General features: G+C 39.0%; 1 protein-coding gene across 2 annotated transcripts in view; it reads left to right on the top strand.

Annotated features, from left to right (window-relative positions):
• The window catches only part of pcbp3 (poly(rC) binding protein 3), a 54,843-nt gene that overhangs the window by 14,134 nt on the left and 25,979 nt on the right, over positions 1–14,730 (top strand). The window contains exons 2-5 of one of the 2 annotated variants that reach the window (XM_074694251.1): positions 7,570–7,625; positions 7,741–7,807; positions 9,604–9,709; positions 9,935–10,033. The exons of the other annotated variant lie outside the window; for it this stretch is intronic. The gene's annotated coding sequence lies outside the window, so the exon portion shown is untranslated. The remainder of the gene's footprint in view (positions 1–7,569; positions 7,626–7,740; positions 7,808–9,603; positions 9,710–9,934; positions 10,034–14,730) is intronic. 2 annotated transcript variants of the gene reach the window in all.

The following is a 14,730-nucleotide window of genomic DNA, read 5'->3' as shown; positions in this document are numbered from 1 at the left end:
TTCTTACCTATATGGTAGCACTTATATTTTAAAAGTGCTACTGAACAGTTTGCTTTTTGGCTAGTACCCCTTCTAACTTGTTATTTTAATGAAATAGTAGGACAGAAAAGTGAAGAATTGACACATTCTAAATGCAGTGTTTTGACATTAGTGTTTGGTTTGAACCAACAGTTCATGACAAGTATTCTTAAAAACATGGTAAAATTGACTAAATCTGCAGTATTCGATAGCTTCAGTGATGGCTTGATTCTCGAGAAAAGGGCCAAGCTCACTAATCTACCTTACCATGGAAAGGTATCTCAATTTGTCTCCACTTTTTTAATTTTAATCCAACCTATCCCTTTCAATATTACACTGCTTGGGAGTAGTTCCAATCCAGGCCATTTCTATTAATTTTTCATTTTGGCCATTTTCTCTTGGTTTAATAAATAGGTTAAAGAATCAGAGAGTGGTACTCGGAGAAGAGACAGGGACAGAAAGACAGAGGAAGCAGGAATGACAGCTAGCAAAGGGCAAAGAGTCAGAGTTGAACCCAAGGTTGCTGAAGTAAAGACCACAGCCTCAGCACATCATGCGCACTTCAATCCCTGAGCTTAACAAGTGCCTCATCCATGATGTTTTGATGGAGCACTCCTATATCACTAGTGGAAGAGATCTGTTTTCTTTTGGTTTAATAAAGGCTAACACTCTAGAAAAGGTTTTTAAAGAGATGAGGATGCTACAACAATCAGGGAAGACAAGGCGGCTGTGGTTTAGCCCCTAAGATCAAGCTCTAATTACTAGTCATGTGAGACTGTGAACCCATAATCATTGCTTGCTACAAAGACCCTATTTTAGAATACTGGTGCTTTTGTGTTCTTTTATTTACTTGTGTTTGAGAGAGGGAAAAGAGTGAAAAGTGCACGAAGCAACCAATTGTTCTTCAAGTGAGCAAAATCACTTTTAAAAAGAGGAGTTAGGTCAACATCATTTGATATGGAACTCTGCCTCATAGGGAGCGATCAAGCTCCATTTGCAGTGTTTCTTCACAAAAGACAGGTAACACAGGCTGTCAGAAAAAAACTGACTGGTCAACTGTTTGCTGCTGGTAATTAATCAGTTTTATTAAATCTGGCACTTTTCATCTGCAGAAAAATTGTACTAGTAAGGGGAAAAGCAGCTGTGCAGTTACCATGCACATAAGGCTGCATGTCTCATGATGCATGAAACTCATTTGGCTGACTGTGTATTTATAGAGAATCAGGATCTGTTAGACGGCTTAATAAAGCATATTACAGATTTCCACTTCCCTTTAATAAGAAATATATGAAAGTAAAAGAGAAATACTTGTGCTGGACATTAGTGGAGCAATGAAGACATTTACATCTCTCCTTCTGGAGACACATGCAGGATTAATAAGGCTCATATTCTCTGTTGCAAACGGTACATTAATGTTTCTAATGTGGAAATGAGGAATAACTTTGACTATAATTAGATTATTCTAATGGTTTACATAAATTTGTGCCTTAATGTAGACGATAGGCTCTTTCTTTGTCTGTTCAGATTGAACTGCTCTTCAGTAGGAAGAGAAACATCAAGTCTGTTCTTTTAACCAAGGGTAAATACAGTCAGGTGATCAATAAATAATGTAAATAAATAAAGATAATATCAAACAAACAAACTCTGGAAATCTGTTTGCAAATAAAGCAAGATGCTTGTAGGTTACATATCATCCAGCAAGAAAGAGACTTGAGACTGTAAATCTAACAAATGTTCATAAAACTGATTTAGCTGGCCCTGATAGGATGTCGATCTTGGGATAAATTGGTTGTGTAACTTTATTTATTGAACGAGATTCTCGTCACAGCTGATCACACAAAATCCTCATTGCAGTTTGCAGAAAACAGTGAGCTGCTGGTGACCCCCAACTGTTGGAAAGAGATACTGCACTCACTTTAGGTTTATAAATGTGGGAATCAGGAGGTAAGAAGATGACCGACAAAGCAAAATGTAGAAGAAAATCATCAAAATCAAACCATTGCATGTAATACAAGACAATACAAGACAGAAGAATACTGCAGAGATATATGGGTATTTGCATTTGTCCTAAATTGATGACAAGATTAGACAGTTGTATGTCAGAAGAATACAAACTGATTTCTCTCACTTTAGAGGACTGTGTGATTTGTATTTAGAGCTCATGTCTCACTGCTCATTCACACAGATGTCACATTGGATAACGTGATTGGAATGAATTGAAGGAAATGTGATTGATCTGACGGTCCATAAAGTGATCCTGACAGGCCTCGGTTTGAGCATTCATTTATCTTGACTGCCTATTTTTTTACATATTCAGTGGTCATTCAAGTTACATTCACACAAAACACATGGTCGTTGTTTTTAAACACAACACTATGTCTTAATAATTAGCTAAATATGGCAACAGTGTAACTCCTTGACACTGCTTTGCGTCCCAACAGAAAGATTTAGAACTAATCGTTTCGAGCTACTTACCCAATAATATTTATGTATTTGTCATGAGGCACAAACTAATAAACACAATTGGTAAATAGGGCTCTCCATGCACAGCCAACTTATTAAGATTCTGCATTTTAAAATATGAGAGTGAAATTTGAATCTTATTTGACATCTTCTTGCTTTCGCTTATCATGCACATCTTGACATCAGTATTGGTGTTTGGTAGATATTTCTTATTAGTGATTGGTACCTCCTCCCAAAACTCAGCCTATTAACCCCTGCAACATTGCCAAAAGGCACACAAGACAATGTGCAAACAGAAAGTATGTACATGTCACCTTGTCACCCCAAGCTCACTAACACATAGCAGAGACAGGCCATATTTACACACACACGCACACTTAACCCCCGCCACATTGGCTGTGATGAGCAGGCAGAAAGAAGGGCCGCTCTGGGCATAAATATGTCCAGCGTCAAGATATACAACTGGCAATTCCATCTCCAGTTGAAGCTTCGTCGATTGCTTTTTGCCCCTTCCCTGCAACTCATGCAGGCGTGCAACACACACAGACAAAACAGTGGCCTTGCACATGTGCACTCACAGCGTGGGCACATAATACACATGAGCAGAGGGTCAATTGGGGGATATCTAAGGGATGAAGGATGCAAACAAGGTTGTTCATCCTATACTGGAGCTTTTGTGCAGCAGAGCAGAAACCCACAGTCACAAGCCTGGTCTGGAGGAGAGACCAGAGCCAGTGTGCTTTGTCTTCAATCTCAGACATCTTTGAGAAAGACTAATTCTAAAGCAGTGATGTTTACAAATCATGTGAATATTTTTAACAAAATCATCCTCTCAGTTGTCTAAAAAAAATCCAAGCTCTTTGCAAAGGCTTCAGAACCCACATAGGTTTAAGCGCCACTGGTTTTGGTTGTAGCTCCACGTAAAGGACGTTAAAATGCAACCATACTGCTTTTACTGCTTGATACAAACCAACACTGTTGACAGACGGCTTCTTGTAGCATAGCACAGTATTGCAATATCTTAATCTAGACAGCAGAGATGTAGTCAAATGTGATCTGTGTGTGGTTAAACTAGCATATCACCTCCTGGCCCTAAGAATCCAGCTGTAACCAGCACAGGTATGGGATCACAAAGACAAGTTGTGCTACCTTTGTAATTGTAAGAAAGCTTTAAACTACTGTGTTTTTTTTTTTTTTTCAAAAAGCAAAATAATAATTAGTATTTGTTGACAAACATACTGAAATCACATTGATAGAAATTGCTGTTCTTGGTTAGCTTGGTAAGCTTTTGCTGCCAGTGTGGCAGTTTGATTGATGGGTTGATATTATTGTTTGGAAATGGCTGAGTCAATCTGATCACACCTCATTTATTTTACTAGAGGAAGAAAATATTGTGCGGAGAAATTACCCCAACACAGCAAGAATACCCATCCTGCCTCAGCCATGAAATAGACTATCAAAATGATGTCAAGTTTTGAGACTTGTTATAAGGGCCTGACTCATCTAACAGAACTGTTGAGTGCGCATTCACTGAAATGATATCAGAGTAACATCACTCTTAAAGTACTATGCAGAGCTGCCCCTGCTCAACAATGATTGCATTGAAAGCAAGAAATACAAACCTGAAGGTCTCATAGGACATTTACTCCTCTGAAAAAACTAACATGTCCCTGCAGGCTGTTTTCAAGACCAGCAAGAATTTGTCAGAGTGCAAATCAGAGTTCGAGGAACTTTACCTCTCTTGAAGGCAAAATGCAAAGTTTGCTTGATGCTTCAGATCCTTTATATTGTTTTTACCCCCAAACTGTGTGCAGTAACTGACAAATAAAAAAACCACCTCTGAAGCAGAAATCCCTGAAACGCAGCAGTCAAGAGAGCTGATGCACCCTCTTCAATAAACGTAGCGTTACTAATCCCCCTCACACATGACAAGGCCTAGTCATCTTACTCACAATGAGTGGTCTCCCTCTAAATGACTTCAAAGCAGAGTGTTTGCCACAACACAGACTTGACTGATGAAGCTACATTTCTGACAGAAGCAGACAGGGTTAACTAAACAAGCAATTTCAGCACAGCAGCATTTGCTAAAACGCTGGATGGGACCAGCTAAGCTCCTGTGATTGGCCTTTGTGTGAGAAAGTGACCACTTAAGTGCTGTGCAGCCCCTCTTGAGTATGTTTGGAAGCATAAGCATTTCCTCCGACTTTCTGCCTGCTCGCACTCCCCGTGTGTGTGTGTGTGTGTGTGTGTGTGTGTGTGTGTGTGTGTGTGTGTGTGTGTGTGTGTGTGTGTGAGTGTGTGTGTCCTTGGGAGGATGTTGATGTGTACCTACCTGCTCACTGGTGCATTAGTCCTTTTTTTGCTGTATGTGCATGTGTGTCAGAGTACATCTGTGTTTTGTAAAGAAGGATTGTTTGTGATGTGGTTTAGAGTTTTTGACGATTACAAACAAAATGGAGTGAACATTGTCAGGTTTACAGGGAAAAGTTCCTACCTCAAAAGGTGTCAACTATATACTCATGTAGCAGGCACATACTAAGGGGTTTAGAGCTGAAACGATTCCTCAAATGATTCGAGGTACTTGATTACAAAAAATACTCGAGTAATTTTCTCTGCCTCGAGGAATCATTTAATTTTAAAAAAGATCAAAGAGTGGTATTTCAAACAGAGCTGAGGCAATATTAAGAGAGTTTTCAGACCCCTCAAGTGACCTCTTATACAAAATAGCAACTAGCAACAAATCTAGCTTCTTTTCTGGAGTTTGAAGACTAATGGGTCATTCTACAAAATGGGTGCCATTTGGGTCCGCAACATTTGATGAGATGTACAAGGCACAAAAAATGTGTCAAAGTGTGTTTACAAATTTTGGAGCTACCAAAGCAAGTGCTCTTATTAACATGCTGTATCAGACAATTCTATTTCTGAAAGAGAAAAAATTTCATTTGAAGAATCACTGCGCCTTAACTAAACAAAAATGTATTTATCCGATTCCTCGATTAATCGATGGGATTTTCAGTAGAATACTCGAATATTAAAATATTTGATAGCTGCAGCCCTAAACGGGTTATTTGTTTATCTAAATTTTTGATATTGTGCAATTTTGCAATTGATCTTATGTGTAAATCAAGCGTCTGTCTGCAGTATCTCATTTTAAACCTTTATGTTTATCAAGTACTTTGGTCTATGTTTTATGTTTTGTTGAGGTTGATAAAGACTTCACAAAAATATATTTTATGGAACTAGAAACTTTTTTTCATTTTCTGTATTCTAAACCTGACTGCACTGTGAAAACATCAACATTAACTTGCAAAAACAAGAGATCTTCACATTCAAGAACTCCATCAAGCTGGCAAAGAGTCTAATGACTAGACACTACAATGACACTCAAATGACACAAAAATGACCCCAACATAAAGAGCTTAGTGATTTGAAAAACAGACCTGGATCAAACATTAGAGTTGTAATTGGTTACTGGCTTTGCTTGGTGTGTGGGACAATCATTTTGTTAGGATTCATGATGAATTTTTCTGTTTTCTCTGTTTGTAATTAAAGCTGGTCCTCTGCTGCTCCACTCATATTTCTTGACGTTAATCTTCAGTGTGTGCATGTTTTATGTGCTGTGAGACAGAGAGAAAGGGAAAGCAGAGGGAGAGGAGAGGTGCATTTGCCATCAGAAAAGGGCGAGTCCTTCAGTGGTTGGGGTCAGCGCTCTAATCTGAGGAGGTGAGGATATTGTGTGAGGATATTTAATGAGAGGATAAAAGCGGAAGGGGGAGATGAGTATTAGCCTTTTTAGATATCATTAAACATTGATAGTGTCAAGGGACTAGAGCACACTGGGGTCCTTTCATTGACTTTCATGCTGCGTGCTAATATAGTTTCACCTCTGGGGACCTCCAACCCCCCTCAGTTCCCCATCCTTAGTGCAGCGCTGAAGCTCGAGAGAAGATCAGATCTCCACCCCGCTTCTGAGGATAAGATTAGTGGCTCTGCTAGTGTGTGTGAGTGTGTGTGTGTGTGTGCGTGTTGTAGATTATATGAGGTCATGCACTCTCCCTTGCTCACTTCTGTCTATTGCTCATGATGTATGATACACATATATTAGAACTGTGATGAAACTATCAAAGGCTTGCAGAGACTTCCACATTTTAATCCCATACTTAATCCTAAGAGGCACTTCAAATACTTAAATGTTATTACTTAGCTTTTCATTTCCAGAGTAATATCTAAGGTATTTTAGACCTCAACTACCTTTGCTCTCTTTCTAACCTTTAGACCACCAAATGTTTCTAAAATACAGGATAAATTCAGTGTCGCTGTGCAGTTTGCTGATTTGTGAGTAAAGAAGGAACAGACTTGCGAGTAGTTTTCCAGATGCCTGCCCACATCCCCGGTATAATACACCTAATATTTGTACAGCTAATTAACTTACAGATTTTTTTCTATATCTATTATGTTTCCACATATTGTGAAAAGTGCAAAGGCCAACGACTGTTTCCTGAAGCTCAATGTGGTAATTAACTGCTTGTTTTTCTCCAGTTAACAAATGAAAACTCAGAATTAAGAGTATCTTCATTAAAAGAGATAAAAACTCAAGACATTGCAGTTGGTATTTTTCAAGACAATGATTTAATTAATCAAAATGTATTTATTTAGCAGTGATTCTTAATTTTTCTCGTACAATAAATCACTTTAGTTTTCGCTTTTCTAGCATTTACACTGTATTTACTTAAGCCGAGTCAAAAGAAACACTTGTGGCAACATTAGTGTTTTTTCATGGTTTAAAGCTTGCATATTTTGTTATAATTAATTACATTTCACCTACAGCTGGTCACTAAAAAAAAAAAATCAGCTGAATCCTGTATGTCATGTAAGGCACCAGCAGAGGGCAGTCATGCCATGCTAAAGGATAGAGGCTCATCAGCATTCATGGGCTCCAACACTGAGTATTGTATGTATGTGACAGTGAATGTGCTGAATAAAGGGTGTGGCAAGGGTCACTTACCAGGCAGATAGTGATGGAGGGGCTGTTACTGTAGAAAGCTGAAGTTTTCAAGTCTGAAATGACTCATTTCTTCTCATTTACAGGAACTCGTCTATTTTCCTCCCCTGGAGTTTGTCCTTCAGCAACTCACCTGCACAATGTAAGAAACATATTAACAATAATTCTAGCTTCATTCTGAATGTATCCCTTACATCATGCTTTGTGAAACTGTAAAAAACTGTATATAGTATTTCCTTGTTTCCTTTCACCAACAGATCTGCTCAACTTCCAACCTTCGACAAATTACTGATCATAAGGCTTCTGCGGGTCAGGTGCAGCCAAGTAAGTCGTGTCTCTGAATCGAAACACAGCGAAACACAGCCTATAATGAATGAAAGGTTCACCCTTTCTAAAGACTATCTGTATAATCAGAGCTATTTTTTTATTTGATTAAAACTTGTAGGAAATGTCATGCACAATGCAGGCTAATTGAACTTGATGATTCATAGTTATATTCTGTCATGCAGCATATAGCAATAACACACATTCAATTGTTTTAACTGTGTTAATTACAGGAAACAAAGCATCTTTGTAAATTTAGATGATGCCACTGACTCTTTACTTCAGGTTTAACTTAAAGTGATACTCCAGGATGGAACAAGTTGGGTCCTATCACAAGGTTTAGGGCAGAAATTACCCCTACAGCAGTGATTTTGTGCAGCAGAAGCCCAGAGTGCTCGCACCAAACACCCTGCTCATCTGCCGCTTTCCTCTGCACTCAGACGGGGCCATTTTTTACTTGACCAAAAACACAAATAAACGGACTCCCACCAGAAAAATCTGATATCGGTCTGCATTCACGCTTGATTTAGAGAATTTTCAGCGCGTTACTTTCACACAAAGATAAGTAAGGCTCTAGTTCTCATCGTGTCTCTTCGTCCTGGCAGACTACCTGCATTTGTTAATATCTGGCAGGCTGCGCGCGCGGACTGATAAACTAAGCGGCGAGCGCCTCGTAGCCAGCTGTGGCTCTGCAGCAGAGGTAGGGCCGCTTTATGATACAATGAGAACTAGAGCCTCATTTAGCGGTGTTTTTGTGTGAAAGTAACGCGCTGAAAATTCTCTAAATCAAGCGTGAATGCAGACCAAAATCAGATTTTTTCGGTGGGAGTCCGTTTATTTGTGTTTTTGGTCAAGTAAAATATGGCCCCGTCTGAGTGCAGAGGAAACCAGCAGAGGAGCAGGGAGGGGGTGTTTGGTGCGAGTGCCCTGGTCTTCTGCTGCACAAAAACACTGCTGTAGGGGTAATTTCTGCCCTAATCCTTGTGATAGGACCCAACTTATTCCATTCCGGAGTATCACTTTGATTGTAACAAAATAAAAACAATGAAAAGCGAGTCAATGATGTACAAAAAAAATTAAAGAAGAGAAAAGTTTGATTTTGCTCTCAGCTTTTGTCTCAGCAGTGGCAAAAAAATGCAGTCATGACAAAGACAGCAGGAGACTTGATAATCACAACTTTAGGAACTGTCTTGATATCATTAATACTGACAGCTGGTAATATTGTCAGCAGTGGTTAAACTGAACCGAGGCATATAGGGTCGAGTTCACACATTATTTCTTCTGACGCATGAAGTGATGATAATATATTTTTAACATCATTTATTTCCTGGCCGACTTGTTTCTCAATCCTTCATGTTATGAAACGACCCCTGTACATTTGGTTCAGAGAAGATTCAAAGTAGTTTGATTAAGAACTGCTTTTAACATCAACAGCATCAAACACTAATTGCAAAATAAGACTCTGCACGGGGAGCCTTCACATTTATTAAAAACATTTTACTATAGAGATCATTTTGGTTTAATTGCTGCTGGATGATATAATGTTCTAATAAAAGCCTGAAGGTGTCGGTGGCTTTGAGGAAACATCAACCAACCCTTTTACAACACATTGCTTTGGCAGTACATATTTATTGTAAGTTTAGCTTTTATCAGCTTCCAGAGGGTAAGGGTTGATCATCACACAATTTTGTCATCAATCTATTAACACAATCCATTGCCCACAACACTCAATTGATTCTAATTTAGGAAAAAATCTGTGGTCCTAAGTTTTATTATCTCACTCCTTATCACTTTAGGTGAGCAAGCTAAACGTTTGATACCCCCATTCTGCTGGAAGGCTGCCAGCCACAGGTCACATGACCTGGAAGAAAAAACCAAGGAGACTTTTTGGATCCCTCTTCGGTAAGTCAACTGTTATTTATTGCTATTGTTATTTTTATTATCATTATCACTGTTATTATCATGGACCCTGCAGTAAACATAGCTGTCTATGACAGAGGAAGCTCTCTTAAGAAAATTTAAAAAGACAAAGTGGTTCTTGAATAACTGGATGCACATTAATCTGGCAAAAGCCTTTTGGTATTCTGTGCACCAGCCTACTTATATGTATCTGTCTCTGGGCTTTAGCGTGGGCTGGCTCTCAACCTGAAGGGAAGTCCAAAGGCTGATGATCTGACGTTGCTCTGGTGTCCTATATGCCCTGAGAACACGAGCAGCGCTAACCTGGTGAGTAACGGCGCTCATTTGATCTGTCACTAGTAAACTGATGGGATTCACAGGCTTCCATTACAGAGAATTTTAAAGAGACAGGTGTCCTCGCTCGAACTTTTACACTTGATGATGGTCAATGCGGGCTGTGTTATTGCCGACAGCCTTGCTTTCCATTCATGCATTCTAATTGGTTGAAGCACAAGGCAAACTAATGATGTGGAAAACAATGGGAATAAATAGAGGGAGTGTTTATTGTTCATGTCGAAAAATCAAATAACCAAATAGCTGGTCATTGTTTCCATATTCTCCTGGCTCTTCTTTACCTTCCTTTAATAAAAAAAAAATAGGAAACAGCTGTACATTGAAGACCTTTACAGTGCAGAATGTGAAAAAAATATTCAGAGGCAGATTTCTCTTTGTCAGTGAAACAGCTTCTGAAATCTAACCATGGGTCAGGGGTTATACCAGGCAGGACAGAAAAGGTGACATAACGGCTCAAGGTGGAATGAAATAACATTACCCCCCCACCCACCCACCCATTGCCTGCTTTTGTACTGTTTTGAAGAACTGTTGAATTCAAAGAATGTGTTTACTAAGAGATTCATGGAACAATCTGCTCAAAAATGAACATTCCTGTCTGAATAGACAGTCAAACCTTGAGGATTTCAAACATTCCTCATGTCACATATTCCAAACTCAGGAGTGAAACAGTAAATTAAAAAGCAAGAATTCTGAAAGCACTGTAAGTTTTTAATCGTTCAATGCTACAAGAGATGCACAGATAAAATACCAGGGAGGTAAACAATTACATTGACTGACCTGGGTGTTATGAAACATTATTGCGTGTTAAGTTGTGAATTTCTGACTGGTTTCAACTGCACAAGAACTTTTTATTTAATTATCAGTAGCAAACTGTTGCTATGGTTATGGCTCTAATCATAGACTCCAGCAGGCTAACTGTGGTCATGATCACTGTGAAGGAAGTCTACTGTGGAAAGAAAAGGGAAAGAAGAAGTTGAACACTTGACGAAACACAGCACGGGGGTGTCTAAGGACTGATAATGGAAAAGAAAACGTCAACAACTGACAGTGACAAGGCCAATGAAATGAGGTGCAGCGCTGAGTCACGCAGTCCTTTTCATGTTTACTCAAGAGGAAATTTTCAGTTTAATATAAGCAAATAAAGTCTGAGTCAGCTTACTTTTAGAGGTGCACAGAGTTAACAGCTACAATAATTACATTTCCAACTTTGAGTGTAAGGGATCATTTTATCCAAGGTGAGCAGGAGCCCTCTGCTCTGCATTGGGATCCAACATTTATTTGTTTATTTTTAACATTGATTTCAGAATTCTCTCTTTTTTTCTACTGTAACTGTTTCATATGAAGAGTAAAATCACAACATTGCACAAGCTCAACTTCAAAACTACAAATAATATGATAATACCTCAGAGTAACTGGATACATTAACTTTGTAATTGCCTGCTTTCTCTCCCAAACTAATATGAATTCCTGTGAGTAATACTGCATAGCTTAAACTTTTTCTTTTCAAGTTCACGTATGCTGTCAGTGGAGCAGTACTGTGTTATTTGAAGGTGAAAACATCAATACAGCGAGAGGGAAGAAAGAAAAAAGTGCACTTTCATGTTTTTCTGCATGGACAAGTTGGTCAGTCTCTCAGCATGTTTGAATCCAAATCCTTTGAGCATGTTTGTACGTGCCTGCTCATCGACACGTTTGTGTGTTTTGAATATTAAATAGTTGCAGCAAAGCTTTGCAGATTGATCCTTGGAAGAAATATTTAAGCCCTGCTTCAGACTGATAGGACTGAGTCAGCAGATGCTGGCTTCTTTTCATTATCCTAAAGGGGAGAACACTGCTCGTCTTCTGCCTCTGGACATAATTTGGAGAGTACTACACACCTTACAGATAGATTACCAATTCTTTATAAGAAAGAAAAAGCAAAAGCAGAGGAAACCAAAGTATCTCTTAGGCTTATTTAATTCAAGTTAGAAAAACTGCTGGAATGCAATGCTGCAGAAGCTGCTCTGAACATTACTCTCAGGAGACTGAGTGGGGATCACAATTGTGGAGCCCTGCTGTGAGACCAAAAAAAGAAAATGTTGGACATTAATGCAGCTTACATTATTTTTCCATTTTCCTTGAAATTCTTGTTTTTGATGAAAATTGCAACTGGACTAGACTGAATGTGGAGGGATCAATCCAGAGTGCTGTGAGGCCCAGTAAGAACTGTGAAACTAACAGGCAGAAACACAGCTAACAGTCACATCCTGTTTAAATCACCTCACATGTTGTCGTCAGAGACCATGCTGAAATGCAGTGTTGAAAAGCAGGATGTACCATGGGTCAAGGGGACGGTATCTCTCTACCTTGAAGGTTAGCTGCTTGTCCCAAACCATCGATTCAACCACCTTCTCTGTGAACTTTTTTTTCCTCTTTCAAGTATATTTATCCTTCTTTTTCTCAAGTGCAGTTTTCTGTTTCAGAGTGGAAGGTTTAGGATTTCTGCTTCACATTTTGTTTGAGATCAGAATAGTAGGTTTGAATGCAGCTATACTTACACTACATTGTGAATTCATCATGCATAACATAAGTGGCTGTTGGTTATGGGGTGGGTGAAAAAAACAAACAAACAAATATATATATAAATATATATATATATATATATATATATATATATATATATATATATATATATATATATATATATATATATATATATATATTTTTTTTTTCCAAATCCAAATTCTTCATTTCAGTCCTTGTTTAGAAACTGGATTGCAAAAAAGTTACCACGTTTCTCCAGCAGAGGGTGAAATGTTCCTCTCTGACTCTTGCGATGTGCATTTTATGGAAAAATATGGCTCCTGTCCTAGTCTGTAGACATTATCATCATCACTTAACTTTTTCACATGGTCTGGTGTTAAAAAAGCAAAGTAAAAATTGTAAATATCAAAAAAGTCACTATTTAAATCGAATCGAGTCCCCAAAGGGACATCCCTGTGTGAGTTATGAGGGTTTTCTCTGATAATATCCCTGCAGTAAGCACAGCTGGCTTTGAGCTGGGACTTGAAACTTGTTTACATTTTTTTCTGAACAGGATTTTATCTGATTGATGACAGGATTAGTCTGACCCTCTTCCACAAAGTGAACACTTCAAGCTGAAACAAAGGTTAGGTTGAAGCTACCATAAAAAGAGCAGTCAACCACATTCATTCAGGGGTAGTTATAAAGGACACTCATTCTTAGCAATTTCATGCTTCACTTTGATACACCTGCTCACAGTGCAACCTGAAATGGCCTGTTTGACTGTTTGACTGCTGTGGTCATTGAGCGGGTCTACTGCGCCTTTCACGAAAGAGCTGCAGAAAGTTTTTTTGAGGTCTTTAGGATGAATCTGTAACTGTACATCTCTTTCTATTGCAGAGACAGTCATGTGTTCATGAAGGTTAGCAGGTCATTGAAGGGGGTGTGTTAGGTGGGTTTATACAACAATTAAATCCCATAAAGATTTAATTATAATCATAAATGAATCAAGTGTCTCTGATGAGTTTATAAATAGAATTAGTAATCTAGCAATCACTTCAAGCATGTCACAAAGTGCCTACACCCTGAAGAGCTCATGGAGACCAGAAGAGTCGGCACTCTGAGGGAACATCAGCACCAGATAACACTTAGATGAGAATCTGTTCATCGTTAGTCCCCTCAGAAGATGATTTGTTTTCTTCTATTTTGAGAAAACTTTTGTCTCACAACAGACTAAAGTTTAACCCACATCCATCACATGAGGCACTTCACGTCTGTCAAGCGATGCACAGACGGAATGACTCATGAAGACAGAGGAGCAGTCTGCAGAACAGAGGCGGGGTTATTCCGATTCACCGAGCAAATGTGTTAAAATTGCAGCTTTTCTAGAAAACTGACAGATGTCATTTTGGGTTGACGTGCATCACAACACAGCCAGTGTGGGCTTACATGGGCAACAAAGGACATGAATGTTTGAAGGACATTATGTGCCCAAGTGTGTTTTTAATTCTGTGCCAACTGACAGTGTCTGGACAGAAATTGACGGTGGTGCAAAAGTGTGTGTTGTTGATTATCATCATACTGTGGGAACTGTTTAGTCCAATCAGAAATGTAAACATCTGACCATCTGAATCCTAAGTTTTTAAAGCAGCACACCACAAGCACTTGGGTCTTGTAAAAACAGTTTAGTTTTAACAGGGTCATGTAGGCCTGTCACAATAATCAATAAATCAATTAACCAAACGATAAATGTAAAAACGTAAACGTCCTCGGTAAGTTTGCCAGCCTCGATAAACTGACACGTGCATGCACGTTTGTTTTCCTCCTCTCTTTCGACCAAAGAGGCTGAATGAGAAGATGGCTCACTACATCTATCTTTCCTAACATTGGGGTGCATAGGTTCTATAGCGGATTTAGCGGATTTATAGCGGAGTGAGCATCTGTCAAAAATGTGATCTTTGGGGTAAAGACGGGGCTGCTCGCACGTACACATGGAGAGGGCTGAAGCGAGCGTCCTGAGGGGTAAGGAGGAAACACACGCTAATATGAGTGATGACACGAAAGATACGGTTCTTAAGCCGCCTGCCACAGTCCAAGTGTGGGAATATTTTGTTTTTTATCAGAATGAACAAAGTGTGAGCTCATGAACACAAACGAGCTGATATATC

This window comes from Halichoeres trimaculatus, unplaced genomic scaffold, assembly GCF_033239565.1.
Source record: "Halichoeres trimaculatus isolate MK-OKI-2021-1 unplaced genomic scaffold, fHalTri1.1 fHalTri1_scaffold_19, whole genome shotgun sequence".
Classification (NCBI taxonomy): domain Eukaryota; kingdom Metazoa; phylum Chordata; class Actinopteri; order Labriformes; family Labridae; genus Halichoeres; species Halichoeres trimaculatus.
This window is presented reverse-complemented; position numbering and strand designations above follow the sequence as displayed.